Source organism: Loxodonta africana, chromosome 1, assembly GCF_030014295.1.
Source record: "Loxodonta africana isolate mLoxAfr1 chromosome 1, mLoxAfr1.hap2, whole genome shotgun sequence".
NCBI classification, from domain to species: Eukaryota; Metazoa; Chordata; class Mammalia; order Proboscidea; family Elephantidae; genus Loxodonta; species Loxodonta africana.
In genome coordinates this window covers 196569877-196587424 of record NC_087342.1, presented here as the reverse complement: position 1 = coordinate 196587424, position 17548 = coordinate 196569877, and positions in this window count along the sequence as shown.

Genomic DNA, 17548 nt, shown 5'->3' with positions numbered 1-17548 from the left:
TTAGTTGACCAAGGAATTTTTTTTTTTTCCTGTAAAAGCTATTAAAACCAAAACCAAACCTGTTGCCCTCGAGTCGATTCTGACTCATACTGACCGTATAGGACAGAGTAGAATGGCCCATAGGGTTTCCAAGTATGTAAATGTTTATGGAAGTAGACTGCTGCATCTTTCTCCTGTGGAACGGCTGGTGGGTTCGAACGATTGACCTTCTGGTTAGCAGCCAGGTTCTTAACACTGTGCCACTAGGGCTACATACACACATACAAACACACAAACAATTGTAGAAATGCATATTGAAAAAATGTAAAGAATAGAGAAGTAGATTTTGTTTTAAAAATGGGATCATACCATAAATATTGACCTGTATCCCTCTTTTTCATTTAATAACATATTTAGACATTAGGCCTTGTCAGTTGTTGAGAATATGTATCTTGTACTTTTTCAAGAGCTGCAAAGTATTCCAGAGTAGGGATGTAAACAACAAGCTTGAGGGTACAGGTTTAGTGCCAGGGTAGGGGAACAGGGCTAACCCACTCACACAGACAGCCCCTTAGGGTAGGGTACAGGGGGAGGTTACATTAGGCTGAGGAGCGTGTGGTCCTCACACATGGTCAGTGTGACAGATTCAGGAAACAGTTTTAAGCACAAAAGGGATGAAGGTGAAACTGCAAAAAAGGGGATATAATGAGAAGATACTGGGATTGGGAATAGACCAGGAAGGAAAATGCCACATGTATAGAAGCAAAACAACGGTCTGTCTAACTTTGGACTATTTACCATATTCCAGGCCCTAGGGTAAGTGGTATATATATACACATACATACATATATATATAAAAAAACATACATACATATATATACACACACACATGCACATACACATATACATATACACACACACATGCTGACCATTTCACCAAAGGAAAAAAAAAATCCTGTGAGATAGGTATTATTATCCCCATTTTATGTATGAGGAAACCAAGAATCAGAAAATTTAATTAAGCAAGTTCCCAAGGTCACCACAATAGTAAGCGGCAGGCAGAATTGACTCCAGTCTGTCTGACTTGATCAGTTGCACTCACTTATGTGCCTCACAGCACAGGACCAAGTGTGCAAACTAGGTGTGAGAGGCAATGACAAGGTGGGGAAAATCTCTTGACGCCCTGGCTTTTTTCCTGAATGTACAGATTGTTTTGTAATCTCTCTCATAAAACCAGATGAAGAATATCACAAAACCACATGGCTTGGCACCCTTTAAACTCATGTATTCCTGGTGTCTATCAGCTTTCTCACACTTTCTCAACAACAATCATTGGCCCTAATTGACCCTTAGAAGATGATTTTTCCTTCTTCAGTTTTCCACCATGCAGGAGTTCTTTCAGCCTCTCCGTTACCACCACTCCAAACTTATCTTTATCACATTAATTCGTGAGTTTCTTGAAAGCAGAAACAGTGACTTTCTGTCTTTGTACATGCAGGTCCTGCCACAACAATTGGCACGAGAACAGGAGCTCAGAATTGCCAGTTGTATGGATGTTAAGCTATTTGGCCAAATTCAACGGGGGAAGAGAAGAAGACAGGTATATAAGATTCACCCTTTTGGTTTCCATGGAGATGGCATGATGGGAAAGGTGAAATAATGGGAATGGTCATAACACCAAGGTAATTTCATCACAAAAGTAACTGGAAGGTGTGTATCTCACTTCACAAAGAGAAAAAATTTAATTTGCCTGTTTTTCAAATGTTTTATTCAATCTTAGCTATCAATAGTTCAGGTATAAATTAATAGTCCAACTATATACCTTTTATATACATATATATGTGTGTGTACTTATTATTGATATATATATGTAAAAATGTATAAGTACATATATAGTCATACACGCATATATATGTACAAGTATATGTAAATATATATATATATAATATACTTTATAGTTCTCTAAGTAGCTTCATCATCTGTGCCTAAAAATCTAACTATTACTAGTATTTACAGTAAAAGGATTGACACATCATAGTTTGATTGTACGAAACACCTCATCATAAATGACTTCCTTCCATATGGAGGGAAGATTTCTAGAACAAAAAGTTCTCACAATAGAGATGTTGGTGAGTCACCCCCCCATTTTGGTGACTCATGCTACTTTGGTTTTATAATCTTTTTAGTAATAATAGTAATGCTTAATTTGTATGTACATCTACAGTGCTGTAAAGATCACATAGGCAGTGAGCAGCAAATAAAGGCTTTGGAATTTTAGTTACAGGCGTCCTACTTCTGAAGTGTGTGCATTTGGGCAAACTATAGGCTTTAATCTCTCCATGTGTAAAATATCTGCCTTAGATAGCTGTTTTGATGATTAAAGAAGGTAATCAGTTAAAGAACCTAATTCATATTATGTTCTAAAAAATGGTATCTGTATTTTTTTTTATAATTCTTATTGTGCTTTAAGTGAAAGTTTACAAATCAAGTCAGTCTCTCACACAAAAACCCATTTACACCTTGCTACACACTCCCAATTACTCTCCCCCTAATGAGACAGTCTGCTCTCTCCCTCCACTCTCTCTTTTCGTGCCCATTTCACCAGATTCTAACCCCCTCCACCCTCTCATCCAGGTAGGAGATGCCAACATAGTCTCAAGTGTCCACCTGATCCAAGAAGCTCATTCCTCACCAGCATCCCTCTCCAACCCATTGTCCACTCCAATCCATGTCTGAAGAGTTGGCTTCGGGAATGGTTCCTGTCCTGGGGCAAGAGAAGGTCTGGGGGCCATGACCACCGGGGTCCTTCTAGTCTCAGTCAGACCATTAAGTCTGGTCTTATGAGAATTTGGGGTCTGCATCCCACTGCTCTCCTGCTCCCTCAGGGGTTCTCTGTTGTGTTCCCTGTCAAGGCAGTCATCGGTTGTAGCTGGGCACCATCTAGTTCTTCTGGTCTCAGGATGATGTAGTCTCTGGTTCATGTGGCTCTTTCTGTCTCTTGGGCTCGTAATCGCCTTGTGTCCTTGGTGTTCTTCATTCTCCTTTGATCCAGGTGGGTTAAGACCAACTGATGCATCTTAGATGGCTGCTTGCTAGCATTTAAGACCCTATGATGTCTGTATTTTTAATGGAAACCCTAGTGGCATCGTGGTTAAGAGCTATGGCTGCTAACAAAAAGGTCACCAGTTCAAATCCACCAGGCGCTCCTTGGAAACTGTATGGGGGCAGTTCTACCCTATCCTATAGGGTCGCTATGAGTCAGTATTAACTCTGTGGCAATGGGTTAGATTTTAAGGGTTACTACTCCTCTCAGTGATAATAAGAGTGTGAAGCAATAGGCACAATAGGCACTAACATTAAATTAAATTAAAATTGAATTGTATTTTTATCAATTAGCAAAGTAAGGCTAAGATTAGTTGCCCATCTAGATGGTATGTGTTCAAGGCAAGACTTAAATTCATGTTCTTTGTCAAAAGTTTTATGTTCCTTCTACTCAGATATCCAACCTTCCCGGTGAGGAGAGACAGAGGGAGGATGAAGACAAGAAGTTTGGATTGTGTATTCTGAGCACTGACTTCTCACATCGTTGTGGAGTAGGTTGTATTGTATAGTATAAATGGTAAAAGTAAGGCAAGAGAAGTTAAGTAAACTTAACCAAGGTAATGATAAAGCTAGAAAGCATGAGTAGACAAAATTGGAAAGCTAGTATTTTATATTCCAGAAGTCTCTGTGGTTTCCTGTTATTGTTGTGACGCCTCAGACTTCCTATGGTTTGTAGGGTGCGGCGAGTTGCAACGATAAAGGTGAGATATATTGAAGGCCTATTTGTGTCAGCCTCCAAATATTCAATTCAACCAACATTTATTGAGTCCAGACTGCAAATGTTAACTCTAAATGCCTCTTCCATCCTACTCAATGCCTTCCTTACTCTTCTTGCTTATTAATGAAAATCTGCTATTGGAGATTAAATCTTTGTATTAATGTTTTTTTTTTTTTCCTTAGAACATGACTTTTTTTTTTCCCCCATATCAGTATCAATATCAGGTTTGTTTCTTTTCCTTCACCATATCAGTTTTTTCCATATTGTTGGTTTGTGCCTTAAAGTGAATTATCTTGCCAGATCCTTGCCTACCTTTTTATAATGATGTGGAAGGAATGTCACAGAGCAGTAAAAACAAAAGGAATCTTGAGGATGCCTCACAAGTCAGCCTGACTTGATTCTCTGCTCAATTTTACCCATTCAGCCCCTTATAACAATTCAGGAAAGGATGTGGTATGTGCATAATAGGACATTATGTAGTTATTAAAATCATATTTTTGAAGAAAATTTAGTCAAATTGGAAACACTCCTAATATTATCAACTAAAAAGAATAAGAACAAAATATCATACTTACTATATAATCCTCATATCATAGCACACAGGTGTGTGTGTGTACATGTGAATGAGTGTGTGTGTACACTGTGGGTGTGTCTGAGTGTGTGAATATGAGTGAGTGTATGTGTGAACATGTGTGTGGAAGTGTGTGCATGTGAGTGTGAATGTGTGCAACAATATTCTGGCCAAATCAGAGCTGAGATGGTGTGAGCCTGGCTTGCAGTGTTAAACCTACAGTTCTTCAGAGGTCTCCTGTGTGCTCAGGGCAAACGAGCCTCCTACCTCTCATGAAATGGTCCAGGAGCTGTTGCTGCTGCTGGGTGCCTCCTTCTAATTCATGACAAAATAAAAACCAAAGAATTGGTTCTACTTTTATGCAAGTATGTATCCCATCCATGTATATATATGTGTATTATTATATGGAATTATAGCGTTCTACATCATTTTATTTTCTACTTTATTTATTTTAAACATCTTTCTTTACCAGGATTTATTTCGTTTTACAAAGACATATAGTAATTTCTATGTGCTAGGCCCTTGCCCAAACACCTTGAAAACATTGAATCATTTAATCCTCATAACAACCTATGACATGGGTACTCTTCTTGTGTCCTTTTTATGGACAAGGAAAGTGAGGACATAGAGATTATGATACTTGCTATAGATGACTTCAGCTATAAATCGTAGGCCAGTATTCAAACCTAAGTCTGGGCTCCGGAATCTGCACTGAGGCTCTGGGATCTACTCCAAACCACTAGGCTAAGTTGCTGTTTGGTATGTGTAACATATATGTATCTTGGTGTATTCACAGATGTCATTCTTCTAAACAGCTGACTGATAGTCCATTGGGAGAATTACCACAATTTATTAGTCTAACCCCCATTGATAGGCACTTATGTTCTTTTCAGTTTTTTGCTATAACAAAAATCGCTACAAAAGCGTCATTGTATTTATCATCTCTCTTTTTGTAAATGTGCAATAGAGCCTCAAGATAAATGCTTAGCAGTGAAGTTGCAACATCAATTTTAACACTTGATAAAGTGCAATTACCCTCCTAAAAGTTTGCAAGAATTTCTTTCTTAATGAAATTTTATGAGAGTGCTTATTTCCCTCACATCCATGTCATTGCTGAGCCAAATGCTTTAATGCTTGCCAATTTATCAACATGGGAGGGAAGAAACTGAGAATGGTTTCTCACTTTCTATTTGCATTTTTAAAATTAAGAGTAAAGTTGGGTATATTTTTATACATTTATCAAACTACTATATTTCTTCTTCTAAGAACTTCTTTTTATGCCTTTTTATACTTTGCCGGTTTCTTTAGTGAGTTGCTTTTATTTATTTACAAGTGCTTTTTATTTTTTAAGGATATTAGCCTTTTGTCTGTCATATGTGGTACATATATATTTCCCAGGTTGGAGGAAGTCAATGTTAGTCAAGATAGCATTGTGGAGTCAGTGATCTGGAAACATTCAGCAACTTTGTATCAACATGGGCAATACTGCATGAGAAGGAAGTCACGGTGGCCCCCAGAGACAGGGTTACAAAACTGAAAGCAAGGGCTCTGAATTTGTACAACAGTGCATCATGCCCAACCTTCCCAAAGTTTTCCAAAGTATGCCATGAGGCTCGTAACAGGAAAAGATTCAGCTTCCAATTAATCAAGTACTTGGAGATTCAGTACACTGAAATTAGTAGTATTTCCAACAAGTGTGACACTTGTTCTCAGTGGTGGCCCAGAGCAGTGGTGAGATGCACACTCTCAAGTTAATCTGCTTGGATTCAAATCAAAGGTTTAATATTTATTATGTTGTGACCAATTATATAATCAATATGTTTTCTCACCCATAAGGAGTAAGAGGTTAGTGCTTACTCATAGGATTGATATAAGGTTGATATGATAATAGATGTAAACTGCCTATGTCAAAGTCTGTACTTAGTGAATTGTCTTAGTTACCTAGTGCTGCTGTAACAAAATACTAAAAGTGGGTGAGTTTAAAGAACAGAAATTTATTTTCTCACAGTTTAGAAAGCTAGAAGTCCTATTTCCGTGTGTGGCTGTAGGGAGAGACCCTCCTTTGTCAGCAGCCCTGGAAGCTCCTTGTTGTTCCTTGGCACCTGTCCTCCCCCTGTGTCTCTGTATCTATTTTGCTCTTTTTATGTCTCAGAAGCGATTAGGTTTAGAACCCATCCAACTCTGGTGTGATCATTAACATAACAAAACAAAACCTTCTATTTTGAGTCAGGGTCGTAATTGCAGGTACAGGGGTTAGGATTTCAACACATGTTTTTGGGGAGATACAATTCAATCCATAGAATGAGTATTTGGTAAAGGAGGGCTCTGAATATTGAAGCAAGAGAGGCCAAGGAATTCATCTGATGCATATCCTGTGTGGAGACAAAATACTAGAGAGAACTACACCAAAATGTTAACAGTAGGTGTCTCTGGCAGCTGAGATTGTGGAGAAATTTATTTTCTTTTAACTTGTCTGCATATTTTTGTCAAAGAACATATACTTTTATCATCTGAATAAAGTATTACTTTTAATAAGCTGTACCTTTGCAGTAGGCTTTGTTTATTAACCTCAACCAACTCTTACTTCTCCAGTGTTCTTCAGATGTATCAGTCATATCTAGCTAGCTCTCCATCCAGGACCTTTTTCTATGAAGAATTTAAAATACCATACAAAAAAGTATATAGGGGAAGCTGATACTTATAAATACCAAAGTAAAAATAGGCCCAGGGGGAGGGAAAAAAAAAAAAAAAAGCATAATGTTAAAATGAATGTAAGTATGTCTTAAGATCCAACAGAGCTGTTACATTTTGAGAACAACTTTGGCTCTGAGCTTCCAGGAAGACAAAGCAAAAAAAGAAAAAAGAACCATCGTATTTTCTTTAGAGAGCCCTGGTAGCACAGTGGTTAAGAGCTCAGCTGCTAACCAAATGGTCAGCAGTTCGAATTCACCAACCACTCTTTGGAAACCCTACAGGGCAGTTCTACTCTGCCCAATAGGGTCACTATGAGTCAGATTTGAGTCCACAGCAATGGGTTTGGTTTTAGTTATTTTCTTTAGAGAAAAATTAAGTTCCTGGGGGAGAAGAACTTTTTCCAGTTTAAGAGGCAGCAGGAGATACAGTAAGTAATATTTTTAGAAATAGTAGTTCATATGGCTATTTCTCGAAATGTCTTTCAGTGAAAAGCAAGGTAATAAAAAAACACAGTTAAGACCATCTCATGGGTCAATAAGACAATGTGGCCCATAGTTGGATAGTTGGACATGATTAGAATTTGAACTTATATCAAAATGGAGACATTGCTTGTCTTTCACAAAAATCCTCTTAACTACCATTTTGCAACTCCTCCAGGTTAATGTTTGCATCTCTCTGCTTTTGTTAAGATATTGGCTTACACCCTAAACTTCAGGTCTGTGTGATTTACCTGGAGAATGAAGATCATCTTTTCTATTTGTGTTTTGTTATAAGCACACATAATACATTTGACTATTTATAGCTCACTAATTGGTTTGATCCAGTGTCACATACTTATTCCTTAAGCTGTCAATATATGAATTTCAAATTCATTTTATTTTTAAATTTAGTTTGGACAAAATTGATGGTTTGAGTTATATAAAAGCATTATGAGAAAACATTAAAATTACGATCCCTTTTTTTGCCCAAAGTTTAGAAAAGCTTTAGTTTGAAAAATTGGGGTCAAAATGTTCCTTTAACTTATCTCTTCTAATCACTTTGCATATTTAGAAAACACTTCAAATTGATGAGGTGCTATCCTCATCAGAATGTTTGATGTTAAAATTTTGTTACAGCTCTGATTTCCCTACACAGTGTATTTTAAATCTGAAATTTAAAATAATCCTTAAGTTTACTCAGGTATGAGAAAACCAAACCCATTGCCATTGAGTCGATTCTGACTCATAGCGACCCTATAGGACAGAGTAGAGCTGCCAGATAGGGTTTCCGAGGAGCACCTGGTGGATTCGAACTGCTGACCTTTTGTTTAGCAGCTGTAGCTTTTAACCACTATGTCACCAGGGTTTCCAGTATGAGAAAAGGGGGTTAAAAATTGCACAAAGACACTCCCGTTTCCATTAGGGTTGAAGCAAATAATCAAATTACCCCTATTCAATAACCCATCTAAAAAATGAATATTATAATATTTTAAATAAAAATCTCTTCTTCCTCAACAAAGCAAAGCAAGGGAAAATTGATTTTTCCAAGAGTGGCTTGGTGTTTTTCTTTATCTTTTTTATATAAATTCAGGAAAAACTACAGTTTCTTAAAATATCACAAATTTGTAATATTGAATGATTTATCTTTTTATGTCTAGTATAATTATATAGCTTTCTTTTACATCTACTTAATTACTCATCACTTTTTCTTCAACTCAAATATGGGAGTCTTTTAATGCCTTGTGTTTTTTTTTTAACATAGTTCTTAACACGGAAGACTATTGCACTCTCAAAATTCTATAATCTGTCCAGGTCCCTATGTCCATGTATGTTGATAGCTTATTTAATTTTATTTTTATCGCATAGAGACTAAAGGAATTTAAGAAGCACTATTAAATTTTAGATGCTAGTAAAAACTCTTTTTACACTAACACCTTGCTTGTTAGTCCAGTTGTCTTCCTGGAGCTGGTGAAATACCTCTTCAAGATACTGCATGTTGCAATGAGGATTTTCTGCTACTCTGACAACTAAATTCCCTTGGAGGCAGACTGCGATGGAGCCACGTAATACTAAATTTCAACACTGTAATGGATTGTGTAGTCTAAATTTTTATTTGACAGAATAACTGATGTGATTGAAAATAATTTTCAAAAACTAGGGTACACATTTTAGGTTCTCATTAAACTTGGGGCATATTTTAAAAGCTAATTGAATATAATCCTATCATGAATACCAAAAAACTAGGTGTTTTCCTGAAAGCAGGTCTGAAACAAGAAGATAAATGTGAAATTTAAGGTCTCTCTAAGTGTGGGGGAGGGGGGGAAGTTATTTAAAAAATAAAGCAGACTTAACTATGGGACCTAAAAGCAAATCATCATTGCTAGTAAAAATACAGAGCTACACTAGCACTCAAGATGCAATAAAAACCTTAATGCAAACAATTCCTACATTAGATGAATTGAAGGGTCTCATATAATAAATTTCTATGACACTATGATAAGCGCAGGATCCCTGGGTGGTGCCAACGGTCAATGCCCTCAGCTGCTAACTGAAAGTTTACAGATTTGAGAAAAGACTGATGATCTACTTCTGAAAAATCAGCCACTGTCATCTAGAGTCTTAAATGCTAGGCAAGCGGCCATCTAAGATGCATCAATTGGTCTCAGCCCACCTGGAGCAAAGAAGAATGAAGAACACCAAAGGCACAAGGAAAACATGAGCCCAAGAGAAATAAAGGGCCACCTAAACCAAAGACTCCATCAGCCTGAGACCAGAAGAACTAGATGGTGCCTGGCTACATCCAGTGACTGTCCTGACAGGAAACATAACAGAAAATCCCTGATGGAGCAGGAGAAAAATGGGGCGTGGACCTTAAATTCTCATAAAAGACCAGATTTAATGGTCTGGCTGAGACTGGAAGGACCCCGGAGGTCGTGCTCCCCAGACCTTCTGTTAGCCCAAGACAGGAACCATTCCCAAAGCCAGCTCTTCAGACAGGGATTGGACTGATCTATGGGATAGAAAATGATACTGGTGAGGAGTGAGCTTCTTGGGTCAAGTACACACGAGACTATGTGGGCAGCTCCTGCCTGGAGGGGAGACGAGAGGGCAGAGGGGGTCAGAAGCTGGCCGAATGGACACGAAAATGGAAAGTGGAGAGGAGTGTGCTGTCTCATTAGGAGAAGAGTAACCAGTATATAAAGCAAGGTGTATATAAATTTTTGTATGAGAGACTGACTTGATTTGTAAACTTTCACTTAAAGTACAATAAAAATTAGAAAAAAAATCAGCCACTAAAAACCCTGTGGAGCTCGGTTCTACTCTGACATACATGGCGTCAATGTCAGTCAGAGTTGACTGGATGGCAACTGGTTATAATGAGCATACACTATTGACAGCTAACATTTAATGTGTGTTGACCTTATGCCAGGCAAGGGCTCTGTTACCGAACACTCACGTGAACTCTCAGAGGTAAATGCTGTTGTTATTCATGTTTTACAGATGAGGAAACTGACACACAGAGAGGTTAAATAAATTTTCCAAGATCTTGTGGTTACGAAGTGATATAGCTAGAATTTGTACTTGTCATCAGGCTCCATAGTCAGATATCTTAAATACCATATAGGCTAAACCGGCTCTTATCTATATGAATTAGTGGTTGTTATAAATGTAAGTTACTGCATGACAAATTAAGTAACTGTGGACCAGAAAAGTTAAGGAAATTAGCCCCAGTTCATTTGGTTAGCTGGTAGAAAAGCCAAGAAGCTTCGTTTCCCTGTCCAGTGCTCTCCTCAAAACTGGGCTGTCTCCCAATGCTATAATATGTGAAGAAAGTAAGAAAGTACATTTAGAAAGGTAATCTGTGGTAAATGACCACAGAATAATTAAACATGACCTAAGTGATTTAATCATTTCAATTTACATCATCCCCTGAGTTTTTTAATTCATCAGGGCATTATAAGAAGCTTCAAGCAATTGATCTGGGTCAATTTCGTAGACACATATAATTCTGCCATAGTCCTGAGTTATAACCCTGAAGATGACACAGTTTTAGCTCATTTGTGAATGATGCTAGTAGGAGAGTGCCATTGTTTGGATCATAGATTAAAAAGGTAGTAGCCTTCTGAGCTATTCATCTGACATCTTTTATTAATTTTAAATTAGCCTAGAAATTAAACTGAGTTACTTTTATTAGAGAGAAAAATTGGTTTGGTAATTATCTGAATAGTCACTAGACTGGGTTTTATTCTTAGGTCATATCTTGGGTTGCTTATATAACCTTCAGAAAGTCAGTAAATCTCTCCTGGTCTTAAGATAAAAATTATGAAGCTTAATTTCATAATTCCCTTATAGTTCTCCTATGTGCAATGTGTTCTGTTTTTAAGATTAGAAGGAATAAGCAGATAAAGCCGAAGAAGCACCATTATGCACACATTAGTCAGGCTTCTCCCTCTTCTCCCACTGAAATTCAAGGCCTCAGGTACTGACACTTTAAGACCCACTGAGGCATAATTATGTCACTAGGCAGTGCAAACAGTTAAGCGCTGGGCTACTAATCGAAACGTTGGCAGTTCAAACCCGTTCAGGGATGCCTCAGAACAAAGGCCTGCTTCTGAAAGATCACAGCCATGAAAACCCTATGGAGTGCAGTTCTACTCTGAAACACACAGGGTTACCATGAATCAGAACCAACTCGCTAGTGATTGGACTGGACTGGAGGCATGATTTTAAGGGCTGGGATGAAGCCTTGATAAGAGAACCTCTCAGGTCCTAAACTGCGGATGAACTTACCGATCATTATAAACTTTGTAAAGGAACATTTTTCAGTACAGGCAGTCCTGTGGTTACAAATGTCTGAGTTACAGACAATCCGTACTTGCCCTTTAATGTTACATAAATTTGGCCTCGCTTTGAAACAATTGAACCAACCCCTACTGGCAACAAATTCTTCGTCACAGTCACCTTGACTTGTTACACGTGCAGCGTTTAATCATTGAAAAAGCTTCAAGCCTTTTCTTGCACTAAAGTGAGGCTAAATAAGAACGCATGAACCAGTTCTGACTGACTTACAAATTTGACATAAAGACTTGAAGACATTGTTAGGAATGGATCTCGTTCGTAACCTGGGGACTGCCTGTACTCAATGAATGCCTGAAAAATGTACAGGCCCTTAGACTTAGCAATTCCACTTCTAGTAATTTATCTTAAAGAAATAATCAGCAGTATGTGAACATTTATTCACAATCATAAAATAATTCACATCACAGCATTATCTAAAACAACAGCAACCATAACAAGCAAATCTATATAGGTAAAAGTCCAGCGATAAAGGATCCTTTAAATAAAATGATAGTTCCATACCGTGGAGTGTTCTCAAGTTATTCTAAGTATAGAATAGTTATCGGTACAGGGAAATATCAATGAAAAGTTTAGAAAATATGATCTCTATTTTTTTCAAAAATAACAAAAAAGTTATATTCATTCTTTTAAATTTAACCAGGATTATCTCTGAGGGGTAAAATTATGTATAAATTTTATTTTATTTTTTGTGAATTTCTATATTCCCCTCCTTACCCTGAACTAATTTTACAAGTTTCCTGGTCTAACGTCTTTCCCAGTATTGACTTTGGGTTACCGTTACATTTGGTTTATTTCCTGACTGGATTCCCACCCTGGCCAGGTGCTGCTTTCATGCTGCCATTGTACCTGTCCTAGCAATTGTGACATATCTGTCTCTTTCCTGGTATCAGGTAGACCGTGTTTTTTTTTTTTGGGCATTGTTTCTTCAATGCTGTTTTAGTAAGCTCAAAGATAAGGCCTGATAGAAGGCCTGCCCCAGCCCCCAGTAATCCTTGAGCATCTTACTTATTAATGACCTAAGTGATTAAGAATTTATTCAAAGCAAAATGTTGGAGCAACCAAACATGGGAGAAGTCTTTCTCAAATTAATTTTACTAACATTACTTATATCTGGGTAAATAATGCTCTGGGAATGCCCAAGCCTGTGAATGAACATTTACAAAAACATTGACAAAGGGAGTGGTGTGTAGAAGGAGGCTTTCTCCACATCTCTTCTTACGTAATAGATAAGCTCCCAAAAGTAAGCAGCAAGTGGGAAAAAACCTGTAGCCTTGAAGTTGAAAGGTCAAGAGAAAAAGAAAAAAGAGAGAGAGAGAAAAAAAAACTTCTTATAAAACAAATATTAATTTTTCAGATTGATAAGTTTGAAATCTCATAATAACTATATAAACATTTAATATTTTGAAGAAGAGCATGGTAGAGCTTTCTTGGAAGAAACTTTGTGTATCTGAGTAGCTTCAGTTTTGCGTGGGTTGAGTTTCATTCAACTAGGTTTCACTTCCTGTATTAGATTTTTTTTTTTTTGGACCCATGATGAAAAAACTACTAAGTCAGTTTATATGATAGCAATTTGTTCAAGCTGGCCTAATTGAGGAAACCCTGGTGGTGCAGTTGTTAATTCATATATCAAGCTTTATCTCATATGGAATTTTTATGCAAAACTTCAAATTGTCCGGGAATGTAATTGCCATATGCAAACATTTTAAATATCCTGTGTTGGCATGAAATTTTCTATGCAAATTTGTATATATGCAACTACACTCAGCTAAGTTGCTAGACTCAGAGCCATTATGATTGAATTTCACAAGAACGCCAGGCTGGAAATGCAAATACAGAGTTTATGGACTTATTTATGGAACACCTGTGTGCAATATGGTAGTCAGAAATGGCGTCATTGAATGGTTCTTTTCATAAATTTTGAATATACTCAATTCTATAACACAGTATCTATTATAAGCCCGGTAGTAGTTTGAACTTGTTTATTTCCAGATAGTTTTCAAGAAAAGTTTTGAGTTTGGCAAAACTCAAAAGAACTTCAGTAAATATTTGCCCACTCCCATCTCTTTGCAACTGTTCATACACGAAAGGGTAACTGAATTCTTCTATAGATACGTACTAAATTAAGAATCAAGTTATCATAGTGTTGTTTTATCTAAGCTGTTTAATTTCTAAGGAGTTGCAGAAGTTATTTCACAAACTGCTGCTGCTGTTTCTCCTTCCTCTTCTCTTAAGTTACTGGAAAGATGCACTTTCCAGTGCTAGGCAAAGCAAAATCTGGAAAGATTTGGAAAATTTAGCTTATTCTCAACTTAGATTCCACGAGGCTTTGAGTGGGTTCTAAATTTGGTAAACCTGTTCTCTCCCTCTTACTGCCAGCTTGTTGTAGAGTCATCTGGACTTGATTTTCAGAGAGAACAACCTGAAGATCAAAATTCAACTGCACAACTTATTGCCAACCCAATTCTTTACAGAGATGTACATACACATGTGGTGTGTGTGTGTTTATGTGTGTGTGTGCATGCGTGTCTGTGTCAAAAACAAGCTGTGCATTACACGTCATGATTATTGAAATCATGTTTTTGGTCCCCCACCCCACCCCCTGGTGCTGCCTGTGGGTTTGCACTGGAAGAAACAGTGGAAAAATGTCAGGAAATGGGTCTAAATGTTCCAAAACTTTTTTTGGAATTATATTTTTAAGGCAGCAATCTGTGCAAAGAGTCATTCCATTCTGTAATTTCTTAGTCAAAGCACCAATACCTTTATTGGCCTACGTTATTTTTGAAAAGAGGATTCCAATATCATGATTTTTCACAGCTTCTTTCATAAGACAGTTTCTATAGCAGTTATTCAATAAAATTTAATCAAATAAATGCTTGGATAAATGGATAAATTAATGAATGGTCCTGTCTACAAAGACATTTGGAATTTTCTATGACTAATACAATTTTGTCTTCTCTGATGTATATACTAATATATAATTAAGTATTTTTAATAAAAAAAATGCTATATTATTGATTACTACAATTGATTAATTCTTATTAACTTTAGCCATGAAAAAAAATCCTTATTTGTTCTGTGGTATCATCTAATCCCACCACAGGACAAATAAGGATTTTTTTTTTCATGGCTAAAGTTGATAAGAATTAATCGTTTGTAGTAATCAATAATATAGCAGCTTTTTTTTATTAAAAATATTTAATTATCATGTATTAGTACATACATCAGAGAAGACAAAATTGTATTAGTCATAGAAAATTCCAAATATCTTTGCAGACAGGATCATTCATTAATTTATCCATTTATCCAAGCATTCTAATTGGAAACCCTGGTGGCTAGTGGTTAAGTGCTATGGCTGCTGACCAAAGGGTCGGCAGTTCAAATCCACCAGGTGCTCTCCGTCCTATAGGGTCGCTATGAGTCGGAATCGACTCGACGGCACTGGATTTGGTTTTGGTGTTTTTGGATCATCTAATCGTATCATTTATCCCGTGTTAATATTTAAGGATATTTGTATTAGATAGTCTCCAAAATGGTTCCTAATGATCTGTACATCTTGGTATCCATGCCCTTGGGTAATCCCCTCTCACGATGAATCAGGGCTGACCCTGGGTGACTAATAGGGTACAGCTGAAGTGACAGTGTATGATTCTCAAGGTCGTAAAAGGCATTGCACCTTCTACCATGATCTCTTGGATTGCTTGCTTTGGGGAAAGCTAGCCGCATACAATGAGGACACTCAAACAGCCCTTTGGAAAGACCCATATGGAGAAGAACTGAAGCACCCGTTCACAGCCAGCACCAGCTTGCCAGACCTGTGAGGGAGCCATCTTGAAGTGATTCTTAAGTCCCAGTCAAGCCTTCAGATAACTACTTTCCCAACCAAACTCTAACCGCATCTATAAGAAAGCCCTCCTAACCAAACTCTAACCGCATCTGTAAGAAAGCCCTAAGTGAGAACTACCTAACAGTGCCCTTTTTGAATTCCTGACCTAGAATCTTGATTATAATAAATTGTTGTTTTATGTCACTAAGATTGGGGGTAATTTGTTACTTAGCTCTAGTAACTAGAACGATATTTAAACATGTCTGCAGGGTAATAGATTTAAATCTCCGTGTGGCTGTAAGATCAAGCACACATTTAAGTTCCCCAACAATCTTCTAACAAACTTCTCTTCTTCTAAAACTTTCTGTGTTGAGTGTGTTCAATCCTAGGCCATCTGAATTCCTTGTTGGCTTTGATGTTATTTAATATTGGAAAGCCATGAAGCAGCTGGTCTAGACTCAGCTTTCCTAGTCTTTAATGGCTTTGGTGAATTTATTTCTTATGTGATTATGAAGACATTCCCTTTTTACATTCAACATCTACCAGTGCTCCTTGGGTTTGATGAGCTTTGTCTAGTGAGTGCATGAATAAAGGGATTATTAAATAAAGGGTGGTGTATGTTTGAACCATGAGCAAATCTTGGTGCTTAATATGTGTCAGATAATATGTTAAATGTTTTCACATATTTTCTCTGTGTTTCCACTCCCATTACACCTTTATATGGATACAAACCTCTTTAAAGTGTTGAAAAGCAAGGATGTCACTTTAAAGACTAAGGTGCGCCTGACCCAAGCCATGGTATTTTCAATTGGCTCATCTACAAGTGAAAGCTGGACAATGAACAAGAAAGAGGAAAGAAGAATTGATGCTTTTGAATTATGGTCATAATTATTGAGTATTATGGAGAATATTGAATGTACCATGGACTGCCAGCAGAATGAACAAATCTGCCTTGGAAGAAGTATAGCCAGAATGCTCATTAGAAGCAAGAATGGCAAGACTTTGTCTCACATACTTTGGACATGTTATCAGGAGGGACCAGTCCCTGGAGAAGGACATAATGCTTGGTAAAGTAGAGAGTCAGCAAAAAAGAGGAAGACACACAATGAGATGGATTGACACAGTGGCTGCCACAATGAGCTCAAGCATAGAAAAGGTTGTGAGGATGGCACAGGACCGGGCAGCGATTCATTCTGTTGTACGTAGGGTCGCTGTGAGTTGGAACCGACTTGGCAGCAGCTAACAACAACATAGATACAGTACCTTTTGTAGTACTTCTCATGTGCTTGATCTTCCCAAAAATCCTATATATTCAGTAAATGGGAATCTCATGGACAAAGGGACTTAATTAACATTTAGAATCTTCCTGACATGATTTTCTTAAGGATGTAGTCAGCATTTGGCTTACAGAAAGTTTGGTAGCTTCTACTTCTCCTCCCACTAGAGAAATAACTGTTAGCAAGAAACACAAAGCCTCTGTTCTCAAAGAGCTTCATTCTTGTGAGAAAACCAACAAAAGAAAAAATTTATCAGATGGCAATAACTTCCATGCAGAGAGATAAAACAATATGATATGCTAGTCATTAGATGACTGTTTTAGGCTACAGATATCCCTTGATATAAACAACAGGATGAAGACCAAGAGAAGAAGATCAGAGGCAAAAGGAAAGGAGTGTAAAGACCACAAGGTGGGAAGGAGCTTAGCATATTCTCAAGGATTGAATTATGTCTCCCCAGAAATGTGTGTATCAACTTGGTTAGGCAATGATTCCCAGTATTCTGTGGTTGTCCTCCATTTTGTGATTGTAATTTTATGTTAAAGA